This window comes from Protopterus annectens, chromosome 10.part0 (genome assembly GCF_019279795.1).
Source record: "Protopterus annectens isolate FY-2018-M chromosome 10.part0, PAN1.0, whole genome shotgun sequence".
Lineage (NCBI taxonomy): Eukaryota > Metazoa > Chordata > Ceratodontiformes > Protopteridae > Protopterus > Protopterus annectens.
In genome coordinates this window covers 136,290,666-136,315,627 of record NC_056744.1, presented here as the reverse complement: position 1 = coordinate 136,315,627, position 24,962 = coordinate 136,290,666, and the positions used below count along the sequence as shown (strand labels likewise).

The window sequence follows — 24,962 nt, the reverse complement described above, 5'->3', positions numbered from 1 at the left end:
TGTGTTTTTGGCCTTAGAGCGGACATTTACAACTTGCTCTTTAGAGATACAAGGTAGGGGGTGGGTGGTAGGGATGTCATGGGGTACATGTGGTGGGGACAGGGGATTGAAGTTTTCACAGAACCTGTTGGCCAACAGGTTAGCTATGTCCACAGGCTCAGTATATGTGGTATCATTAACTACCAGTTCAGCACAAATCTGTACCAACAGGTTAGCTATGTCCACAGGCTCAGTATATGTGGTATCATTAACTACCAGTTCAGCACAAATCTGTACCTTTCCTTTTAGGTTATGTATGTTAGCAAAAATGCATATGGTTGTCCTTAGTTGAGGAAGCTAATCTGGATGATCAGGGTGAGCGTCAGCTCCGAAACAGCACCCACTATCAACAAATGGGTGTTGATCCTACCATGCAATTCAAACAAGACATTGATCCTTTTCTTGATATGGCTAAAGAGGAGGGCATTATTACTAATGAAGTATGCTATCATTTAAAGGTTGATCATCCAATGAGGCAGTATATTTATTTTCTGTCGAAAATTCATAACGATCCCAAGAGACCACCGGTAGACCAATTGTATCAGGCAGGGGCTCTTTGACAGAGTCCCTGTCTGAATTTCTCACTTTGTATTTAAAACCACTTTTGGTTTTTATACGTTCTAGAATTCAGGACACAACCCAGTTTCTTTCTATCATTTCGGATACACAGTTAGAATCGGGTTGGCTACTTTGGATGCCACCTCCTTGTATACAAACATTCCCCACTGGGCAGGACTTATGGCCCTGCAATATTGGCTGGACAAGGCTAATATGTATAAGCCTGGTTTCAATATGCTCTTGGTTTGTATGAAGGAAAAGGTCCTGACTCATAATGTCTTTTATTTCAAAGACAGATGTTTTTGGCAACTTCAGGGCACTGCTATGGGGGCATCTTTTGCCCCCATTTATGCGGATTTATTTATGGCGTATGTGGAAGAACAGGTCATTTATGATACTAGCCATAATATTTACATCAATGAAATGGACATATGGAAAAGATATCTTGATGACTGTTGGTTGGTGTGAAGGGCAAATGTAGAATTCCTTATGGAATTTTTGGAATATCTGAATGGTAATGTATGGGGGACTGAATTTAAATTGACTTATTCTAGATCTGAAATAACATTCTTGGATGTCCTAGTTAAAAGAACAGATTTGGACACTCTAGAGTGTGAAATATTTAGGAAATTTCCTCAATTCAATACCCTATTACATGTGACAACCCCCCCCCCCAACATGTCATCAAGAATATCCCTAAGTCACAATTTCTTCGTGTTAAAAGGATTTGTTCCAGTTTTTACACATACGAGCAATATAGAAGAGATTTAGTGTCCAGGTTTAAAAGTAGGGGTTATCAAGGAGGTGACATCATTAGGGCTAACCGATTGGCGAACCAGCAGGATAGATCTGAGCTGTTATCACATCGTGTTCTTGATTCTCAACAACCCCAAAGACTCAGATTAGTTACTACATATGGTAGAAATATGGTTGGGTTTATGAACATAATTGGTAACCATCAGATGAGGTCCTGAATAGTTATATAGGTGATCGGTGTTATTATTCATATCGTAAAGGGCGGTCTTTGGGATCCTTTTTTAGTCATTAAAAGAGAGTTTATGACAAGGGTTTATGGCCAACTACTCAAATCAATTTGTTTGGTCAACCTATATTGGGTTGTTTTCCATGCGGTCATTGTATTTATTGCCCTAGGGTGTTAAAATCCCAGACTTTCTCTTCACATAACTGTCCACAAGTTTATAATGTTTTATTTTTTGCCAATTGTAGCACTTCTTGGGTTATCTATTTGGCTCAGTGTAATTGTCGAGCATTTTATGTTGGACAAACCTCCCATCCTTTTAAGTTAAGGATAGGGGAACACTTGAGTGATATTAAAAATAAAAAGAGTTCTAGCTCTTTGTATAAGCATATTTCCAAACATCCTATGGGTAATTTTAGTTTTATGGTTATTGATCATATTAGGTTTCAGTACAAACAATCCCAGGCTTTGCATGAAATGCTTACCAACAAAGAAAATATGTGGATCATTAAATTGGGGGCTCGCTTTTCCCCTGGCTTGAATGATCAATTTTGAAGCATATCCATTGAAATTATGTATTTATATTTATTTTTGGGTTGTATGTATACAATTGTTTTTGTTATATGTGGATTGTTAGTTTTGCATCTCCTTTTTATACACTAGCGGGCGCTCCAGGTCTGTAAAGTTAAATAAGAAAAGGAAGACAGCAGGTTAGGTTTATCCATTTTTGCATCATGTTTGGTTGCTGAGGAAGGCTGTTGCCAAAACCGGTACAACCATTTTGGTGTACTGAGTTAGTTTTTGCTGTCTTGTCATGTAATAATTAATAAAAAACTTTTCATATGCCTTAGGAGTCGGGTGCTGGCTTCTTTTTGGATTTATCTTTGGTAATAGCCGTGCACTTGTCGTTCAAGCAGGGGCTCTTGGAATTATTCGAAGCTAATCTGGACTCATAGTTTGCTTTGGAGGACTTCACAATGAGCCTTATTTACTTATTTAAGCTGAAGAGGGAGTGTTTCCAGTTTAGGGCTCTCTCCCTCTTACGCTTAGACAGCAATTTCTTTCTCTTATTGTAAAGCCTTTTAATGGCAGTTGTCCACCAGGCAGGTTTGCTCTTCCTTAAGGAGCTTGTTTTGGTCCTATCAGGTACGGCCATGTCAATGCAGTTATACAGGCATTTGTATAAAGCATTGGTGTAGAACTCAGCATAGTTGCCAATTCCATATGAGGTAAGAGTGTAGTGAAGCTATTTATTCCATCCCATATGAGGTTATAATCTGGTTTGGAGAAGTTTTTCATTTTAGTTGCTGCTGGGGAAGGTTGGGGTCAGGTGTGATAGTGACTTCGAATGAGACCAATTTGTGGTCACATCTCACCAGGGAAGACCTCACACACCTCACAGTGGGGGTGCTACAGTGGTCCCCCATATTGATAAACACCAGATCTGGGATGTTAGCACCCCTTGTGGGGGTATCAACCAGCTGGTCCAGGGCATTGGAGTTAATGAAGTCAAGGAACCTTTGGGCAAGTGAGTTTGAGCACGAGTAATTTACCCAGTTAATGGATGGGCAGTTAAAGTCACCAAAAACCATGGTATTTGGATGTATCTTGACAGACTCAAGTAGATCCAACTAGGCAGAGTGGGTGTCCTGATTCATGAAGGGGGTCCTGTAGCTGGTGATTACTTGAATAGATGTCCTACCAACAGTTAATTCCACCAGAATTATCTCCAGGGAATCCACTGTTTAACCATTCTGGAGGTGTATTTATCTTTCATAGGTGTGTACTAGGCTAATGGCCATGGAGCCTTTACAACCCTAGCCCATAGAAGTGCCATGGCATCGTGCCACCCGATTTCTCTTGAAGAGGGCCAGTGATGTACTCTGCTTGACATGTATGGGAAGTCTATTCCAGAGTATGGGCAGCCTCTGGGTTATGAACCTGTCCCTCCAGCATGTTTTGTTGACTGTGGTAATGAGGCTGAGGTCTCTGGAGTGTGTGGTGTGGAGGGATTTGGATTTCTTTAGTTGTAGTATTTCTAACAGAGTTGGATCAGACATGGCTTTGTAAGTCAAGCAGAGATTGCCTCTTAGTAGATGATATAAGACAGAGAACAGCTGGAGTTTTTTAAATCTGTCCATGAAGGACATGTTTAAGGCATAGGATCCTCTTTGTGAGGTACTTTTGTGGCCTTTACAGCTGTTGTATGTGTCTAGTGAGGTACATGACAAATGGGGCATTATACTCGATGACTGGCCTAATGAGGGAAGAGTAGAGAGAGATGATTCCCTCTTTCTTCCTGGATGCAAAACCTTTGGTAATGAGATGTGCCACATAAAACACTTTTCTGACCACAGTGGCACTGTGGTGGTTGAAGGAGAGGCTGCTGTCAACCTGTGTCCCCAGATCTCTTATAACACCTTCAGTGTTCAGTGTTCTCCTATCGATGTGGTAATTAGTGGGAACCTAGTTTTTCCCAAAGCGGATGACATATTTTTTGGCATTAAGCTTAAGGCCATGCTTTCGACACCGGTCATTGGTCTCAGCTAGGCCTTTCTGTAGGATGTCTACATCATTTGGTGAGTTAATAATGGTTCCCAGCTTGCAGTCATCTGTGAACTTGGTCAGCCAGAGTCCCTCTGTGCTGGCCTGGACATCCGAGAAGTAGATGCCAAACAGGAGAGGAGCCAGGACTGATCCCTGTGGGACTCCACTGGTGGCTGGTCAGCAGTCTGACTTGGAGTCAGCTACTTTCACACTGTGGGTTCTATCTGTGTGCCAATTTGCAACCTACATAGAGATATAGGGGTTGATGCCTAGTTTGGTGAGTTTATCAATAATTCCTGAGTGGAAAATGCTATCAAAGGCCTTGGCAAGATTGAGGTAGGCTGTATGAACTGCCTTGCCCTCATCCACAGCTCTGGTGACTGACTCAAATAAGTCAACCAGGTTGAGCAGGCATGTTCTACCTTTCACAAAACCAAATTGCGTGGGATCTAGAGATTGGAGATTCCCTATATTCTTGTTAATTAGGTCCATGATAATGTGCTCCATAGCCTTCCATATCAGACTTGTCAGGCTTATGGGGCAATAATTCCCAAGGTCTGTAGTCACTCCACATTTATAGAGAGGGATGACTGTAGCAGTGTGCTATTCGGTAGGGACAAAGCCTGAGGTGAGGCTGTGAGTCAACAGGGCACACAGATGTGGTGCCAGTTCACTTTGTAGTTCATGCAGAACACATCCAGGGATACTGTTGGGTCCCATGGAAGCTGTATTCTTGGCCTTGGACAATGCAGCTTTAACCTGTGCTGCAGTAATGCTGGGTACTTGGCATTCCTCCGGTATTGTGATTGGTCCTTTATGGGGGAAGAGAAAGGTAAAGTTACCACTGAATCTGTCGGCCAGTATGTTGGCAATATTTGTTGCCTCAGTATAGGAGGTACCATTGTGCAGTAACTCAGAGCAAACCTGGGTATTGCCATGGAGATTCTTAATTATAACTACAGAAGGCTTTGTGGTTTATTTTAGTGTCTGCCGCAATTCTGCCTTCATAGCTGGCTTTAGAGGTTTAAGGGAGTTTTTCCAGTCTTGGGACTTTACCTTTTTCTGCAACAGTTTCTTCCTTCTGTTGTAGAGTTTGTTAATGGCAGGGGACCACCAGACTGGCTTCCTTTTTTTGCAGGACAGCGTCTTGGTTCTGTTGTGTATGGCTAGTTCCATGCATTTATGTGCGTGTTTGTACAGTGCACTGGTGTATGATTCGGCAGTCATGCATCTATTTTCCATTGACATGGGTGCCGTGAAGTTAGCCACCTCTGTTTTTAGGATCCCAAAGTCAGATTTGAAGAAGTTTTTCATGGTGGTTACCTTTGCGGGGTGTGTGGGTGAGATGTGGATTTCCATGGATATTAGTTTGTGGCCGGATCTAACCAGGGAGGAATTGACTATTTGTGTAGAGCAATGGTTGCCCATGTTAGTATTAACCAGGTCAAGGATGTTGCTTCCTCTAGTGGGGGAAAGAATGAGCTGGTCCAGGGTATTGGAACTGATAAATTCCTGGAAGTGTTGGGCCAGTGTATTTGTGCAGGAGTAGTTTCCCCAGTTGATGGAGTTGTAGTTGAAGTCACCTAGTAGGAGAGTGTTAGGCTGGACCCTAACAGTTTCCAGGGTGCGTAGAAATGTGGAGTGATGGTCTTGGGACATGGTTGGGGACCTATAGCAGAATACAGCCTAAATCAGTGTCTTACTTAATGTTAGTTGTACCTGAAGCATCTCAGATGCGTTATGCTGGGCTACTAGTCTGGAGGTGTGCATATCCTTTATGAATATGGAGGCACCACCACCTTTAGAGCTTCGGTCCATGTTCTGTGGCCAAAAGGTGTGGAATGAGTTATAGCCTGGTACTGCAGGGCTGCTTTCTGCTGCTTTAAACCAGGTCTCCATTACAGCACAAATGTCGATGTTCTCCAATTTGAGGAGTGCTTCGAGCAAGTGTATCTTGAGATTTAGACTTCTAGCTCTGAGCAGTGTGACCCTCAGATTGCATTTATTTATAGCTGTTACATTGGTAATTTGGTCTTTGGAACATCACCTAAAAAAGGCACTATAGGGGTGGCAAGAGCCTTGACCAGTATCCGGAAACCCATGGGTGATAGATGCAGGCCATATCTGGCAAAGCATCGAGGTCTGTCAATCATGTCACCCCAAGCAGAAAGATACTGGATCCACTTAGAATGACATCAGAAACTTAGCCAATTGCTGAAGTCAATCATTTTCTGCTTGTACTGCAGTTATCAGCAGAAACACTGTCCTTCCTTCTGGTGCACTTCAGACACTGCTTTTATGCAGCTAACAAATGCATGCAGTACCAGAGAGATATATTTTGAACAAACAGTTTTTGCCCTCCAGCATGGACTGAACTTACTGTCTTTGAACATGTTTAACGTCACTGTGATCATTTCATGTTCAGAGAAAAGAAGACACCTAAGGGTATTCAGTATGGGCAAGCATCATTCAAACCAGTTTTGCATTACATGCAAAATTTAAAACTTCAACATCCAGAAAAGGACATATATTTCACATGTTTTTGAGGAGGAGGAACACGTTTCTGGAGTACATTTCATGCTTTATGTGGACAGTTTTACTAGCATGCATCTGAAACAAGGTCTGGACTTACTCTATGAAAATGTACAAGTGACCATAATGATGAGGAATGGATTTTTTTTCAGCACCAAAGGATATACTACTGCTGCTGTTTTTAATTGGTGCAACATGAAATGACTTTTCTAAAATTCTGTTTTTTGGGAAAAAACTTTTCAGAGAAGGTATAAAAAAAGATATGAAACATACAGGACCTTAGAGTCAAATTCCTTTTAGTGCATTTGCAACGACATAAAGAAAAAGTTGGAACTAGGGATGCATGGGTGAGGGTTATGTTACAGCCTTCACTACAATTCATGCAATCCCTGGAAGAAGGTGACTAAGAAGACTCTGCCATATATATTACATGACAAAGAATCTGTGTATTTCACAAACTGCTAAGCCAATATGAGGGGAGTGTAACTCACAAAGTGCACTTTCATTTTCTGAAACCTCTTAAAATCAAAATAAACAATATATTAGAAGGATAACAAGATGTTAGAAGGCAGGCATCATTATTATTTTCTGTCATTCTTCCTTTGGTTCCTCCAGTTCAGTCATGCATATCACTGAGTCTTCCAGTTTTTCACCATCACAGTAGCCCTAATGTTGCCATCCCTATCGTCAGTGATGGTAGGACAACCACACCTACTGGTGTAATATGGTTGGACATCAGCACAATTAAGGCAAAGGCCTATTAAACATATGACCTCTGGTATACCACGGTGAAAAAATCTCCTCAGCAGGATCTAAAAATGCATGTGACTGTTGAACTTATCTAGCCAGTGTCCTTTAAGTGAACTTTGATGGTAGTTAGACAGCCTCTTGCTTCTACCAGGAAACACTATTACTCTGAAAAAAGCCAACACCCACCTACAGGATAACATACCTAGTTAGCAGCAGCTTATTTTATTTTATTTTCAGTTTGTTCACCAAGGTACAGCACTAATCCAGCTGGACTACTTTCAGGCTCAAGCTAGAACACAGTGCAAAAAAAAGGTCATACATTCACTATAATCATACAATATAAATGTAGAACTGAAACAAAAGCAGTTCACGCACTCCACTGGCAGGAAAACTAGGTTAAGGAACAAACCCAGAAGGTTGAATTGTCACATAAAATCCTTTATTTGCCCATGCTTGGCTTTTTATCCCTCAACATTTCCAAATTTTCCAATTAATTTTCACATCAGCTGCATTAGATTGATTGGAAAATTTGGAAATGTTGTTGACAAGGAATAAAAAGCCAAGCATGGGCAAATAAAGGATTTTATGTGACAATTCACCCTTCTGGGTTTGTTCCTTAACCTAGTTTGTTGCCAGTGGAGTCCGTGAACTGCTTTTGTTTCAATTATGAATTTACATTGTGTCTTTTGCATTTTTTGAGTATACAATATAAATGTGTTAGTAGTCAAATAATTATACTCAGAAATGTATATACATGGAAACATCTCAAAATTACAGAGTTGACTGAAGAGAATTGCATACAAGGATTTTAGCTATTTAAAATATTTATACTCTTTGGAAAGAAAGAAAGAAAAAAGGGTGATGTTTTACAGCAGTGGTTCAGGCAGGAATGGGTGTGGCCAGAGTAATTGACATGCCTAGTGGCTGTGATGTACCATGATAATGATGCATCTTTGACATACCATGCAGATTTGCCGGTGACATCATGCATATATTGCTTGTTGATTGATGTGGTGAAATCACCCCTGTGCATGTGAGTTGTGAGGCTCCAGACTTAATGAATAAAATGGGCCAAAAGAGTCATTAAAGTACTGGACTGAGCACTTTCTCCCTCATTAGACCCAAATGGACCCTTAGTAGTTATCTGTTAAGAAATACAGCAGAGATAAAAATTAACTAACACTATACAAAAACCTGTGCAAAATCAGGACTGGTCTTACAGATAAAAACATTTAAAAACATTAGAACTGGACTGGGACACTGCATACTTAACTAAATGATGCTGTACAATCATCAGTTGTTTTGATTATGAGAATAATAATGAAGATAAAATCCCAAAGGCAAATTGCAGGGATGAAACCTGAGCTCAGCTGTCAAACCATATCTGGCAAAGTAAAACACATGGGATAATTGTGCAACACGAACTTCAACTAGGAAGTTCTCAGTAAGATTAACTGTTTTTTTATAGTTTCAAAAGGTTTGTCCAAAAAATACTTTTCAATATTATTTAGTAATCATATATGAAAAAATATGTCTTAACAAGTGTGGCAAACCCAGCATACATAAGCATGGAATATAGAACCCTGAAGACTCACAATGAGAAACATTCCTCTTGATACACTTGAGGGGAAGGCAAACCCAGCATACATAAGCATGGAATATAGAACCCTGAAGACTCACAATGAGAAACATTCCTCTTGATACACTTGAGGGGAATACACCCAAACCTTCATACACAAGCTCCAGGTAGTTTGTTAGTTAAGCAGCCTTACGATTGGTATACTTTGAGGTCCACCACCTGTTAGGGTTTTTAAAACAGGATTTTCAGGACCCCCCCCCCCCTCCATACTCATTTTAAAATAATGCACACTAGTCAATACATTGTTTTTAACAACTTCTAAAATACCTGCCATGTTGTCATGCAGTCTGAAGTCAGGATATTTTGCTGAACTCTGATTCTAGTTGTTAAAGGTTGTTGTTGTTTTTATTAAAATTACAACTGAGTTGTACAGTCAGTATCTGCCTATTTATGTTAAATTGTTTTTTTTATTGTGGCTCCTACAATTTGTAATTCTTTACTAGAGGACCCCCTAATCAGTGCAGTCTACATGTACCTTCCTTTGCCATTGAACCTGCAATACACAAAGTGCATTAATTTCCGGTTTTCTTTATGTCATTTACTTATTTTACAATTTTTGGTAAGTGGGTAGGTGGACTGGTCTACGACACAGGTAAAGGAAAGGTCACTGTGTGCCCTGGTCTTTATTTAAAATGGTATGTGTGCATACAAAGGTCTGGCTTTTACACACAATTAAAACATCTGTGAAATTAAAAAAAGGTAAATGAATTACTAAATTATAGCAGTTAAGTGGCATGTGCATACCGCTGAAGTGTACCTCATTATGAGGAATGTACCTCATTTGAGGTCTTAAAAAGTTCATATCCAGTTTTAGGATTTTTTTTTTAACTGATGACCATTCCAAATAGAAATGAATCATATTAATTCATTGAAAGATCTTTTTTATAAGTAAAGCCAGCACATGTTAACCATAATATGACCTTCCTAGTTGAAGCTGTTAGTAAGCCGTTAGTACGTGTTCCACATTTTGATTATTTGTTCTACATTATGATGGCTAGTGTTCCTCATTTTGAAGATAGAGGTTGAGAGCTATGGGCCTGTGTCTCTTCAGTAAACTTTTGCATGCAGGGAATCCCAGATGAATATTCATGTGGTGCTACCACACATCTGGGGGAGGGGAGTACTGTTGTAAAACAATGCTGAAAAAAGAAAGAAAGGTCCAAAACAGAGTAAAAGAAGTTAGATATACAAACTAAAATGCAAAAAAAAAATAAGCCAGGAATGCAAAAGTAACTGCATTCATTTCTAAAACTTCATTTAAGTAGATTATGTTATTAAGAAAGAAGAACTTGTAGAAAAGACACTAGAGGTCATCACAGCAAATTTGTTTATGCAATAAAGGTCTAACCAAGAATGAAGGAAGGAATATAAACAAGACACACTCTCTTTTTCAACGTTTTACAGCTCTAATTTAAAGGGATATTTCAGAGTTACACAGCTAAAGCTCATAATTATAGCACAAACAGAAAGCTGTAAATCAAAGGGGAGGTCAGAAATAAGGAGAGAGAAGAACTTTGGATGCACATCCTCAAGGATACTAGTAACAACCATACAGAACATTCTATTTATAATGCAGCAGGAAGTATTCTAATAACAAAACCAACACAGGAATGGAGAAAGGAGATTTTTACCAATAGATATAACTACAAATAAGGGTACAGTAAACAGGCAAGAGGGTGCTGTGATTTATGGAGAAAATTAGCAAAGAAACCAAGGTAATTGGACAAAGAAGTAATAATCAGTCAGAGAACTCTAGAAAAGATAGGTAAGAGAGACTGTGGAGACAATTTATCAAGGAATAATGGAATGATATCTGTATGGCTCTGAGTATGCAACAAATCCAGACGGTTTAGGATTTTTGTTTGAAAGTGTTTGTAAATATATTTTTATACCCCAAAGAGACTTCAGAGAATATTCTTCTCAGGTAAGTAGCAAATTCTGAAGGGGAGATGGAAAAGACAGAATTAATTGGGGAAAGTGTGTTCTACGAATTTAACAAATTGGTAGATTTAAAAAAATCTAGAGTGCTTTCTTAGAAATGCTGGGGGAGCAAATTGTTGTAAGAAAGAAAATTATTCTTTTCAGCTGTGACATAAGCTCTGAATTGCCTAGACATACCTAGGCCTTAGTACGTTTAATGTTACTAACTGTAAACAAACAAAAAATTACTACAAAATGGAAATTAAAATCTAAACTGAATATTGTAAAGGAAATAAAAAGCTGGTGGTAGAATACTTTGAAAAAGGAAATAGCAGATTACACAGAAGTAAATGGGATCTGTGTTGATAATACATCCAGAATAATTTTTAAAATGAGAATAAGTTTTTAGTGAAGGAATGAATTGAAGAATTTATGTGATGTCTATGTCAATTATAACTGATAAAAAGGAAACATGGATAACACATGAAAAATGTTACTGAGATTTGTTTTCTTTTATAGTGATGTATTTTACATGTTATACTGTTTTAGTTGTGATTTACTAAAGATGTCCATAAACAAATAAAGAGTTAGAATACAGTTTGCCATAAGAAAAAAAGCGTATCAGTTATTTTTTCCTGACACTACCACTAGCTGAATATTTACTGTAATCTGTCTACCTCTAAGTTGTAAAAGCATATAGCAGCTGTAGAAAATTCACAGCAAATTCATTTCATAGGTGAATTCTCAGTTCAAAAGGTCCACTGTACTTTTCAGAAGTAAGGAAATGGACTTTCTGAACTCTGAATAGTTGCACTTTGAAAGAGTTATAGGTTCTGCATTTCCTGGTTGGTTCAGAATTTAAGAGAAAGCTTCCTGTTAGCACATCCACTTAACTCTTTCCATTTATGTCAGCAGTCTTTGAAAGGAAGTGGCAAGCTTGGAAATGAAAAAAAAATAAACAAAGCTCTGTTATGTTTGTACTTGTGTGTAGTCATCTTCATACTCGCAAGCAGTGTGTACCATTCTGTAGATGAATAATTACATGATATGTGCAGCTTCATACAGTTTTTTGCACATATCACTTTTTTCTTGAAAAAAAAAAATTAAACACACTTGCTTTAGTTTAAAAAATGTTGTATAGCTCTTTAAAACAAAGCTAAGGAATTAACAAAAAGTACAGAAATACTAAGGACAGCCAGGAGGCGCTCTCTTTCTCCCTCCCTCCCCCTCTATGGGGAAGACAGCATAAATAGCAATGTTGGAACACACAATTTCTGAAAACAAAAAATAAAATGACGGTTTTACAGTGTAGTTGGCTAGTCGTGGCAGCAAAAGTGATGGCAAAATAAAACAAAGAAACCTTTGACTTGTCCTAAACAATCTCTGAAATTTTTATACAAGTGGGAACAGTGAAACCTAAGAGTAATTCTGAAAGTGCTAAGTCAAGTGACACTGCAAACCAACTAAAAAAAAAGAGTAAGGTAACTTGATACTGGAACCCAAGAAACAAAAGAGAAGTAATTTTCATACTCAAACTGACACTATATATATATATATATATATATATATATATATATATATATATATATAGAGAGAGAGAGAGAGTAAGAAAAAAAATTAAAATTTTTGGGAAGAACTACAAAAGGGTAACAATGCAATGCCTGATCTAAAAGTAGAATATCAGAATGTATGAACTCAGAATAAGTTGTTAAAGTTGGCTCAACTCACACAACAAAATAAACCTGAAAGGCTGAATGAAAGTAAATAGTTGGCTGTAATCCACAAAAAGTTCAAAAATGCTATATGCAAAAATACTTAGAAACAATAACAGTGACTTAATTGCACTCAACTAAAAGACCCAGGAACCAGAACAACAAACTCCAAACCAAGGAAAGCCTAGTTAATATTTTCCAGGAAGAAATCAATAAAAAGAGTTGCAAAATGGATGAATGGTGTGATATTTTTGACCTAACCACTAGCTGTAACAATTTGGATGCTCAAAATAAAGTCCAAAGCAAAACTTTGTTAGAAACAAATAGTGAAATAAAACCATGCCTGTTAACATTTACTTCTCAATCTAAGAGAACGCAATGAAGTCATATTATTACAACAAACCTGTAAAAGGAAATAATTATTTTAAATGGAAGGAAGATATTTATACTAACCTTCTGAAGTTTAAAAGGGTGTTCAAGAAAAAGAACAGAGAAACAGTCAGAATTTAAAATGATTGAAACTTATGAACAGGCCTACACTGATGTCTAAACATGCATGCTTGGTGAGATCATACCACACAGTTGTAGAACCCAAAGCTGCAGAAACAAGCGTAAATCCAACAGGGAGTATGCAGAATGTCTCAGGTATACTTCATGCATAATTTAAACCAGACATAGATCCAAAACTAACACACTCACTTCTCGTGTCTGATGTAAGAGAAAATCAGTGCCAACAAAAAACCTAGAGTGAGATCAAGCAATGGAAACTGAAAAACATCAAAGATAAACTCTTCAGTACTTCTACATCTTTCAAAATCTCAGTAAAAATGTGATCAGAGGTTTCAAAGTCATGTGACAACAGAGGAGATGATGTGGATGGATCTGCTACTAAACAAGAAATAGTACACCAACAGGGTAGTCAAAGCAACATTCTTGGACAGAGCAAAGACCACTGAAGAGTATACTGTTGCAAATGGCCACAGTCTGTCACTCTATTCACATCATTTTGTGAAAGGCAGTTTTTTTTTATTGAACATGTAGTCAATTAGCTTTGAGAAGTGAGCACTGATGTTTTAATCTTGGCGCAAGGGAAATAAAAAATATAATTAGCTGCTGTTTGAAGAGAATTGAGATTTTTCTTTGAAGCAAGGGAAATTAATATGAGTGTATATTTAAGCTAAGAATATGCCATTCCTTACAGCTTTTCTTCCTGATGGTGATATCTACTGTGACTAGCTGCTGCAGTTTTGATTCTGCACTGTGCATGTTGTTGTTGTTGTTTGTCTTTTGGCTTTTTCCCGGTAAGGGGTTGCCACAGCGGAACTCCAGTCCGCTAACGATTGGCAGTAGATTTTTATGAAATGCCGAGGAGAAAGCTCGACGCCCAACCTTCAACGAAGGCACGCCCATTTATGCATGCATGTTTTTGAACGCTACCCAACCACAGGGAGGACATGCAGACTCCACACAGAAGGCACTCCCAAGCCAAGCTGAGAATCGAACAGGAGAACCTCTTGCTGTGAGGTAACAATGCTACCACTATACCACCATGGCATTCGACTCTGCACTGTGCATAAGTAGTCAAAACTTTAGATTTTGCTCTATCCACTGCATTAGGCATTTGAATAAAAAGGTGAATTTAAGTGGGTTATGGTTGTAGTCAAAGATGGTGAAATTGGATGGGCAGAAGTTAAGTTCTTGTGGTGATCCAAACAGCACTGTTTTATTTTATTTTGTAGGTGGTGGTGGGGATAGAAGCAGAAGGTCTTGTAGTTGAATTTTAATATTATATGGGGAAGACCGTTATCCTTAGATAACCATGTCATCAGCATGAAGAATAATGGGAAGGTGGGGAGATGTCTGAGATAAACTGTTGGCATGAACAAACAAAACCAAGGGTGATAGAACTGATCATCCTGTTTGGTATCTACTTCTCTGAAGTACAGGCTAACACAGAAGGCCTCTGGCTAATGAAGTTCGCAGATGACTGCAAACTAGGAGCCATAGTCAAGTCCCCAAATGATGTGAACATCCTACAGAAGGGCCTCTCTGAGACAGATGCCTGGTGTCAGAGCCATGGCCTCAAGCTCAATGCCAAAAAGTGCAGTGTCATCCCCTTTGGTAAAAACTCTGTACCCATGAAATACCACATAGACAGCAATCTACTTAACACCGAATGCATGATAAGAGACCTTGGGACCCAGGTGGACAGTAGTCTCTCCTTTGATAGTCACATCGCCACAGTAGTCAGGAAGTCCTTCTATGTGGCACACCTCATCATAAAAGGGTTCTCATCCAGGAAAAAAGAGGTCATCATTCCCCTCTACTCGACACTCATTAGACTCATTATAGAGTACAACGCCCCTTTTGGAATGTACCTCACAAGACATCTGCAGCAGCTGGAAAGGCCACAGAAGTACCTCACAAAGAGGATTACTGGACTGAAACAAATGCCCTACACTGACTGTCTCAAAAATCTCCAGCTTTACTTTGCAACATATCGCCTACTCCGAGGTGATCTCTGCCTAACATATAAAGCTGTGTCAAACCCAGAGCTGCTGGACATGCTACACCTAAAGAAATCCCAATCCCTCCGAGCTACACGCTCTAGGGACCTAAACCTTGTCACTACAATAAACAGGACATTCTGGAGGGATAGTTTCCTATCCCAGAGACTTCCCATACTCTGGAACAGGCTACCCATCTATGTCAAGCAAAGTTCTTCATTAGCACTCTTCAAGAAAAATCTTGATGAGTGGATAGGAAATAGGAAATACACCCCGGGGATCACTTCTGTGTCTCTGCTCTACAGTGGCACAGGAAAATAACTTTCTTGGGTGGCGTAAGCCAGGGAACCTTGTTGGCTAGACTTAGGTAGGCCATTGGGCTGATAGCCTAGTACCTACCTATGAACCTATGTGGGAAAACCTTTAAGCAATGGAGCCTTTTGATGAGGAGGAGAAGCCTATTTTCACCATAGGTATTTAGTGTGAGAGGGTTGCTGCTTATGCCATTCACTAGAAGTAGACCTGAAGTTTAGACGTGCAGTGCAAGGATGACTGAATAATCAACCATATTGAACCTTTGGTTAGAGCAATGGATATAGATCCTGTAAATTGCCCTTTGTCCAATGAATATAGATCCTGTGAATTGCCCTTTATCCATTATAAGTACTCTCTGCTAGATCTGTATGTAAATGTGCCTCATTCTCTTGTATAATGGGAATATTTAAAAAGCAGCTTTTTAATCACTGTATTTCTCTAAATGTACGCCACTTAAAGTAGATATTGTTCTTGTGACCCTCAAGTTTAATAAAATAAACTGAAAAAGTGAATTAAATTCATATACCAAATTATTTCTTGAATCCATGCCAGAATCAGGCATATGAAAACTGCCATAATTTTATAGACACATGGGGTAACAAAATCTCCAGTGCAAAGGTTAAAACCGTCTTACATGGCTTTAATTACATTTGGTTGTTATTTTGGCATTTATAAATCAGTATCGTCTCACCAGTTATTAGCACATTTTAAAGCATTTTCCAAGAGCTTTCTCATGTTATCTGACGTTAACTTTCATTCACTTTCCTTTTTATCTGTATTTATAGAAGAAAACTCATCTATTTGATCTGTTTAATTTCCTAATTCATAAACACATCATAACGCACATGAGCCACTTTGTTATTTTTATGCCTGGAGCTCTGATTTGCTTTGAACTCCCGATGAGTGCCGGTTGCCTTGCTTTACTAATCACCTCAAAGGCAGAGGTGGCTTCTTAAGAAGATGAATTAATTTTAGTGTTTCAGAATGTTTGCCAACACAATTACAGTAATAGTTAATGTTTACTTGCCAGAAGCAAATAAGGCAGGTTTTGGAGTCAAATAATAATGCAACAAAGATACTATCAAAGGTTACTTCAAACAACTGTGACTTAACACAGCTACACCTGCAACCAGGTGACAGCACTGAAAAGATCTGTCAGCAGGTAATGTTTCTATAAATAAGAAGGAACACTTCAGTAGTGAAAACAATAAAGACTCACTTCAATACATACACTGGGACTAAAACAAAAGTATAACTGTAAGAGAATAGCATGCATTCATTTAAAAAATATACTAACATAATTCATCTGTATCTCAAGTCATTCACAGAACAAAGTCTGGGTCTATAGCAGGTGATAAAAAATCCTGATAGCAGATAAAGACTGACAGTATTTATCAATGTACTACTGAGTCAGTATTTTATTCCAATGTTATTTTACATCATTTCATGTGAGTTTCGTTTTTCTGGAATGGTAGTATTCTGCATTACATTGTATTATTCTAATTCTCTCAGATGGCTAGAGAGGCTGCTATATTGGTTTAGGCATGCGTGCAAAGACCATATCTTACATTCCTGTACAAATCTTGTCTATCTAACTGTCAGAGCAAAGGATTAAGGTTTTGAGATCTTAATGAGCTGCTTCCATTAGTCAACAGTACTGGGACTGATTCCTTCCTACTTTCTTCGCTCACCATGTGACTATGAACAAGTCACTTAACCAGAGTGCGCCCAGGTCACCAGTGAAAATGGACACTAGTGTACACTGGATAAGCTCAGTTAATAAAATTAATGAAAAAAGACACAATATCGTGCCAGATATTTGGAAAGAAGATATAGTCAACCAATTCCTAAAGGTCCAAACCAGCTACAACAAACTCTTCAGAAAATATTTGAAAAAAAAAAACATTTACTTGCAACTCTTCAAGTGCCTTTCAACCTGTAAAATAGTATCTCCCAGCAACATGGCTTCTGTTCAGGGAGAAGCACCTTGATGACCATCTGCACTGTCACTGATGACTTTCTCTATACCTGCACTTATGAAAACTTGGACAAAGGCCTGTTAACTGGCTTTAACTTCCTTGATCTGTCGTCCAAGATGGGTGCACATTGAGTGACAGCTTAATTCCAGCTCTCCCTGTGTGAAAACAGAAACTTTGCAAAGAAAGACAGTGGATCTAGATTTCTGGGTAAATTTTAGTAACTGGCTAGTAAGTGCACTGGCTGGAGTAAGTGCACTGGCTGGATGTCAAGAAAAAAGAAATACATAGGACCTGAAGGAAAATCAGCTATAAAAGTTGATGAAAAAAACACTAACTGGGAAAAATATTGCAGCTGTTCATCAAAAAGCAATGAAAGCTCCAGACATGACTTCCAGTAACCTAGAGGAAAGTACAAGGTAAGTGCAAACAGACCTGACTAAAATAAATCAAACACTGATGGACTATATCAACTCAAAGAATAAAAGGCTGAAACAATGGAAGAAGCTTTAAACAAATATTCAGATAAGGTGATAAAACTGCAAAAACTCACAAGAAGAGATGTTTCAAAAATAATAGAATTAGAGGACAAAGTGCATAGGGAAATCCTGAGATTTTCTGTTGTACCCGAGAAGCCAAAAAGAATAGACTATTAGTTTTATGAAAGCACAAATAAACAAATGGACTAGTATTCCACAACAGGAATTGTTAACTGAAAGGGCACATCTTGTGTATGCTCCAAACCTGGTTATGAGACAACAACCTACACCTTTAATAGTAAAGATGCAATCTTACCAGCAGACTGAGTTAATTTTGATAAAACTGAAGAAAAATGTACTAAAAGCAGAGTGTTTGTGGAGAATGACTATGCATTGCACACCAGGCAGAAGAGGAGTAAACTTATTTCATTATTTAGGGAATGTTTAGAAGCAGGCATGAGATTCAAACTGCTGTAACCAGAAATCTTCAAAATATTTTTCCCTGGAGTAACAAAATCATTCTTTGTTGAAGTACATGCTAAGAAAGAAATACAAAAGTTTGTCCAACAAAAAGTGAGCTGGGAAATAAAAGAAGAGTCTACTTCTTGTTCTTCTGGTAATAAAGACCACAGCAAGACTGTGCCAGTGAAACCTTTTTCAGTGTTTCAATAGCAAATACTTGAGAGAGGGGGAAAAATACATAAGAGTTGAATAGAAGAATTGAGAGTACACTGAAAATGAAGCAGAGACAGGGTTTGGGAAATGGAGATAGAAATAGAACAAAAAAGTCTGGAAATATTGGACTCATTTGGACTTTGTAAAACTTGTAGGAGACTCTAAAGCTTATGCTCTATTTCATGTCATTAATGTTTGGAAAAATACTCAGGACAGGGGAAGAGGAGGTAGAAAGTTACCTGTACAAACAACAGTTTCTCTTATCAGTACTATTTCAATAGTGTATGAATTTCTTTGCATGTTATAAAGTAATTTTTCAGTCATTGTTATGTGTAATGGGAACATTATTGTAAATACATGCTCCAGTTTTTTTTCCATCTCCCTTCCACTTTCTTATTCCTTGATCAGTTTTAAGAAATGTAGGCACTGCAATGCAAGAATTTAAAAAAATCTGGTTAAAAGAGCATAACAAAAGAACAATTAGTGTGCTTTTTCTCATTCTTGCATATGGAAATGACTGGGTTAAGGCAATTTGTTTAATCTAGTAACACGTTTTAAATGAATGCAAGTAAATGAAAAAGAACATTAATTTTATTGTGATATTCCCCATGCCAGGCCAGTAATAGAGGAGTCTGAATCCTTACCATTGACACTGGAGAGGGACATGCACTTCAGTATTTCCAGATACAGACCTCTCTGCGTCAAGCACAATTTCCCTTAAGAGCCCAGAGGCAACACTCTCAGCCCGGGGTCTGTATCTCCCTGTTTGTCTCCCTCCAGGTCCCCAGTAAGGCTCCTCACTGGTACAGCTGTAGGGTTAGGTCCTTTGCCGAGTGTCCAAGCCAAGACCTCCAGCACCTTCTCTGTAATTCCAGTGCTTAGTGTCCCTGCTCCAAGTAGCTGATGCACACACACACACACACACACACACACACACACACACACACACACACACACACACACAGTGAGATTTGATTTTTCACATACAAGCACACTTTAGAAAGGCTGGCACATATTTACTTACTCTGCCTCCTTCTGCCCAGATTTAAGGAAGTTATCACCACCACCACCAGACACTCCACAATCAGCTACTCTAAGGATCTTAAAAAGGGTGTCCAATTATACTGTGCAATATTAATACTAATACGAATTATAGTATGTGACCAAGACAGCTAGGCCTTCTGGAGTGGCCTACACAGTGTCACCAAATAAATGCAAGCACTTTCAAAGGTTAAATACTTTCTAAAAAGGACCAGCCACAATGAAAAGTTGAAATATATTTAATAATAAATAATAAAAGAACAAGAAAATATTAAATATATATTAAATCAAATTACAGAGTTCATATCATAGGAAATATTAAAAGTAACACTGATGTACAGGCTCATACAAATAAAGAAAAATCTCTAAACTAAGCTTTACTATATTCCTGACTGAATCTAGGAGAATTACTATTCCCTAATAACTTACTTGATACAGCAAAGCACAAAGAAATACGTGAACAGTTTTTCTAGTCAGGTTCCCCAAAACAGAATACTCAATACTCAGAGATTACTCCCTGTAAAATATAATATCCAAGATGGCTTGCAGAAGGAACTCATCTGGTCACCTGACTCAGGGTTCTCACAGTATCCCCCTTTGAAGCTGGGACAGGAATTTAGCATAGACGGCTACAGTACACATCTAAATGGTTATGGCACTGCCTGGGGCTTCCCCTCTTTTTACTGAGCTAATCAGCAAAAGGGTTCTTTCAGACTCACCTTCTCTGGTCCTATTCAGGACTATGGGGTTCCATTTTAATGGTGAAACAGCTCATTTACATTTACATTATTTTTCTTAAAGTAAGCTAGCTGGCTAATCTCTGCTGTCCCAGTATCCTCTATTAAAACATATACATTTAATTCTGTTGCAATAATACATATACATTTCTTTTCATTCCAGCACTGTGCACTGTTGATACATTTTAATACAAGCAAACCTCACCAATACATTTTTAGCACAAACACCTGTACAAATCATTTTGATATACAAATGACATATAATTAACAAACTTCCAGCTAGCTGTGCTGGCACAAGTCATATATCCACTGCCTTACTTCTTCTGACTTGGCTGGCAGTACCACCTATCATCACAATTATAAGGCTTTTTTTTCTAGTAAATAGTTTTGTGTCTGGTTCTTATGTCTCCAGCAGACAATCTGATAAAGAGAAATGGCTTGGTGAAGTTTTTTGAAAGCATTCAAATGTTTTTCCCTGCTGATAGAGCTATAAAGATGAGACAAAACCAGACAGCACTTAATTGAACCACAGGCTGTACCATGCATCTTAGCATGGATAACCTTTATTTTAGGTTAGATCAAGTCTGTGTGTGCAGCTGTCAGTTTGGAACATTTATTCTTATTAGGAGGGTAAAACTTCAGTATTTGAAGATGTACACAGTTGCATGTGTTATTATTAAGTTAACGTTTTTTAGGGGATAATGGGTGTGTGTGTATTTTTAGTTGAGAGTTTTCAATAAAACAAAAAGCTCTGAAAAATGTAACATAGGCTTAAATGGAGATGACAAGAAACAACTGTATAAAATATTAACCTGCCAAACAGTACATGCATGTAACACAAAAGCTGGAACTAGACATTTAACAAAAAAGCTGATATACATAAAAGGTGGGAATAATAATTTCTCAAGAATATGATGCTTTCTATAACGTCTTTAAATGCTATAAATACTCTCAAAAATAAATACCAAAAAGAAAGAGTAGTGAACTATATTAAATAATGTAGAGTACAAATAGCTGTACTACAGGAGACGTGCAAGAGTCAATTGGAATAAGCTTATTCTTCCAATAGAACAAGGCAGACTGGGATTACCCGATATGAAGGGGCATTTCAGAACAACACAGTTAAGGCTCCTATACATAGCACAAGCACAAAATTATAATTTAAAGTGGAAAGTGATGATGAAGAAATGGGGTGGCTCAAGAAACAAGGAGAGACCTTTAAGGAGAATAATAATAATCATAAAGAATATTACATTCATAAAGTAATAGAAAGTATTCGAAGAACTAAGTCAACATGTGAATGAAAGGAGATTCTGATGATAGGGATGACTGCAATTAGGGATAGAGACAACAGGCACGAGGGGGCTGGAATTTATTGGAGAAAACTGGCAAAGGAACCACGGTATTGGGAGCAAATAACTACAGAGGGAAAGGTAACAGAATGTGACGATGCCAAGAATGTTATTGGACTGCAGACAAGTTGTTAGTAGAATCTAGAACAGAAGTTGCTGTTAAGAAAGGAATAATTAATAAAGCATATATATTGCACAATAACTATAAGAATCGATCAGAGGAGGTTAGAAAGGATTGAGAAGAGTGATTGAATAAGCAATTCACAAAGAAACAATAGGGGGATATATGCAGGTCTCCCAAATATGCAATGAAGTCTAGAAAATTTAGGACCTTTGCTTGGAAGTGTTTACACAGGTATTTTTATACAAGTAGACTCCAAAGAATTTTTCCTCAGACAGACAGCAAATGTTGGAGGTGTGATGGGGAAGAAAGAGGTAACTGGGAACATATGTTATGGGAGTGTAATGAGTTGGCAGATTTAAAAAATTCTCTGCAGACTGCTCTGTCAGAGAAAGTAGGTTAGCAAATTGGTGTAACTAAGGAAAAAAGAAGTTATGTACTTACCATAACGTTCCATGTGAGTTGTTCATCTCACCTTCATTATTTACTGATGGGTTTGGAGCTGATCCCGCGGCTCCGATACGGCCAATTGCAAAGCTCGAGGTCTTCAAATAGCTCAAGGTCAAGTCCCTATTCCATGATGCACCTATGAATTATCTCAGATCTTGTTTGCTGCATATACTAATACCATATGTCATTGTTACATTCCTAGAGAAAAGGAAGAGAAGGTTTGAGTAACCAGGAGGGATCCAGCATCTCAATCAACTACCAGCCCAGGAGGGAGTAGGAGGGAGGGACGTAAGAATGAAGGCAAGATGAACAACTCACATGGAACATTATGGTAAGTACATAACTTCTTTATGTTAAGTTGTTCAATCTCGCCATTCATTCTTTACTGATGGGTAGCGTCCCAAGCACCATCAATCTCGGGGGGCTCACGGGAGTATATTTCTCAGGACAGTGGATCCAGAGGAGGCCCTGTCCCTGGAGGCCTTGCCAACTTTGTAATGAGTGATAAAGGTATGAGGTTTTGACCAACTGGTTGCTGCACAAATGTTATAAATGGGAAGTCTGGCAGAAAAAGCAGAGGATGTAGAGACTGCTCTGGTTGAGTGAACTTTAATCTTGTGTTGCAAAGGCATATTGGCAGCTGAATAAGTAAAGGTGATACAATCAGATAACCATTTAGACACAGTTGTTTTAGCTACTGGTCTCCCTTTTCTGGAGTCTGAGAATGAAACAAAAAGATGGTCTGATTTTCTGGAATCTTTTATTCTATCCAAATAAAATCTGAGCTGTCTGTGAACATCAAGTTTGTGCAGCATATACTCTAAATTGTTAGAAAAATTGGGGAAGAAAACTGTCAAATCAATAACTTGGTTGAGATTAGTTTCAGTGCAAATTTTGGGCAAGAATGAGGGATTTGTTCTAATTGAAACTCTGTCAGCATGAAATATCAAATAGGCACGCTTAATGGATAAAGCCTGAAGCTCTGACACTCTGCCGGCAAAAGTGATAGCAACCAGAAAGATGGTCTTCCAAGACAAAAATTTTAGATCACAAGATAAAGCTGGTTCAAATGGTGGAAGAATTATATGGGAGAGCAGAAAATTTAGATTCCATGGAGAATAGGGAGATTTCACAGGTGGCCTAATATGAAAAGTCCCTTTGAGAAATGCTTTGGATAACTTGTGAGACATGATATTCAAACCTTAAAATCCAAGATGAAAATTAGAAATAGCAGCCAATTGAACCCAAATGTTGCTGCTGCAGCTCCTTTGTTGAAAATCATAGTCAAGAATTCTAATATGGAAGCCATATGACCTTGGTAAGGATCAATATTATTTTTAGAGGCCCATATAGAAAATGTCTTCCTTTTGCTCAGATATAGGTTTCTGGTAGAAGATTTATTATGAGAGGACAAAAGGATCTGTTTTGTCTCATTGGAAAGGTTATGAAATCTGACTATGATGGGAACTGGAGCAGCCAAGCTGTCAGCTCCAGGGACTGCAAAGAAGGATGAAGGTCCTCCAACGGATGTGTCAAAAGGTCTGGAACTGGGTCCAGGATCCAAGGATCCTCCACAAGATGAAGTTGAAGGAAGGGGAACCAAATCTGACAAGGCCAGTGAGGGGCTATAAGAATGATGGTCCTTCCCAGGGATTTTGCTTTCTGTAGAACTTTGGGTATCAACGGGATTGGTGGAAATGCATAGAGGAGACTCGGAGGCCAATCATGTACGAGTGCGTCCCTTGGGGCTTCTCCCGGAGGGGGAATCAGTGCAAAGTAGCTTATACATTTCATGTTCATGTGATTGGCAAAAAGGTCGCAGCAAGGCTGGCCCCACCTGTGGAATATCCTGTCCGCAACTTCTTTCTTTAGGAAACCACTCGTGGGGCAACATGATTGCCCTGCTCAGTCTGTCTGCTATCACGTTGGATATCCCCGGGATATGCGTTGCCAACAAAAAGCGCTGAGTGGAAATAGCCCACTACCAAACTCTGACAGCCTCTCGACAAAGGAGATAAGATCTGGATAAGATCTGGTTCCTCCTTGTTTGTTCAAACACCAGACCACTGACATGTCTGTCTGAATCACAATCGTGCCCAGAGGAAGAGAGTCCTGAAAGTAATGCAACACCAAAAGTACTGCTCTCATCTCTAGGACATTGATATGCAGATGTGTCTACTGGTTGGTCCATGTGCCGTGGGCAGTCTTTCCCTGAAAATGCCCCCACCACCCTATCAGGGAAGCATCCATGGTCACAGTGGCTTCTGGAGGGGGTAGCACAAATGGGCATTTATCATGACATGAAGTGAGGTCAACCACCACTGAAGGTCCTTCTTGCAAGAGTTTGTGATCATTATAGTGTGATTCATGGATAGCTCTTGGTAAGACCATTGAGTGAACAACAGCCATTTAAGAACCCGCATGTGCATCCGAGCTAGTGGTATGGCTAGAATTGCTGCTGCCATCATGCCTAACACTTTCAGAACTACCGATGCTGGTGCTTTGTCTTTTGATAAAAGGATGCTGACATGTTGATGAATGAGAAGGACTTTTTCAACTGGAAGTCTTAGAGTGGACGTTGTGGTATCCAACTCTGCCCCGATAAAAACGATATGTTGTGATGGTGACAAGGC

At 38.7% G+C, this 24,962-nt stretch overlaps 1 protein-coding gene across 2 annotated transcripts in view; it reads right to left on the bottom strand.

Annotated features, from left to right (window-relative positions):
* The window catches only part of CEP112 (centrosomal protein 112), a 3,283,222-nt gene that overhangs the window by 2,561,132 nt on the left and 697,128 nt on the right, over window positions 1-24,962 (bottom strand). The window lies entirely within an intron of this gene.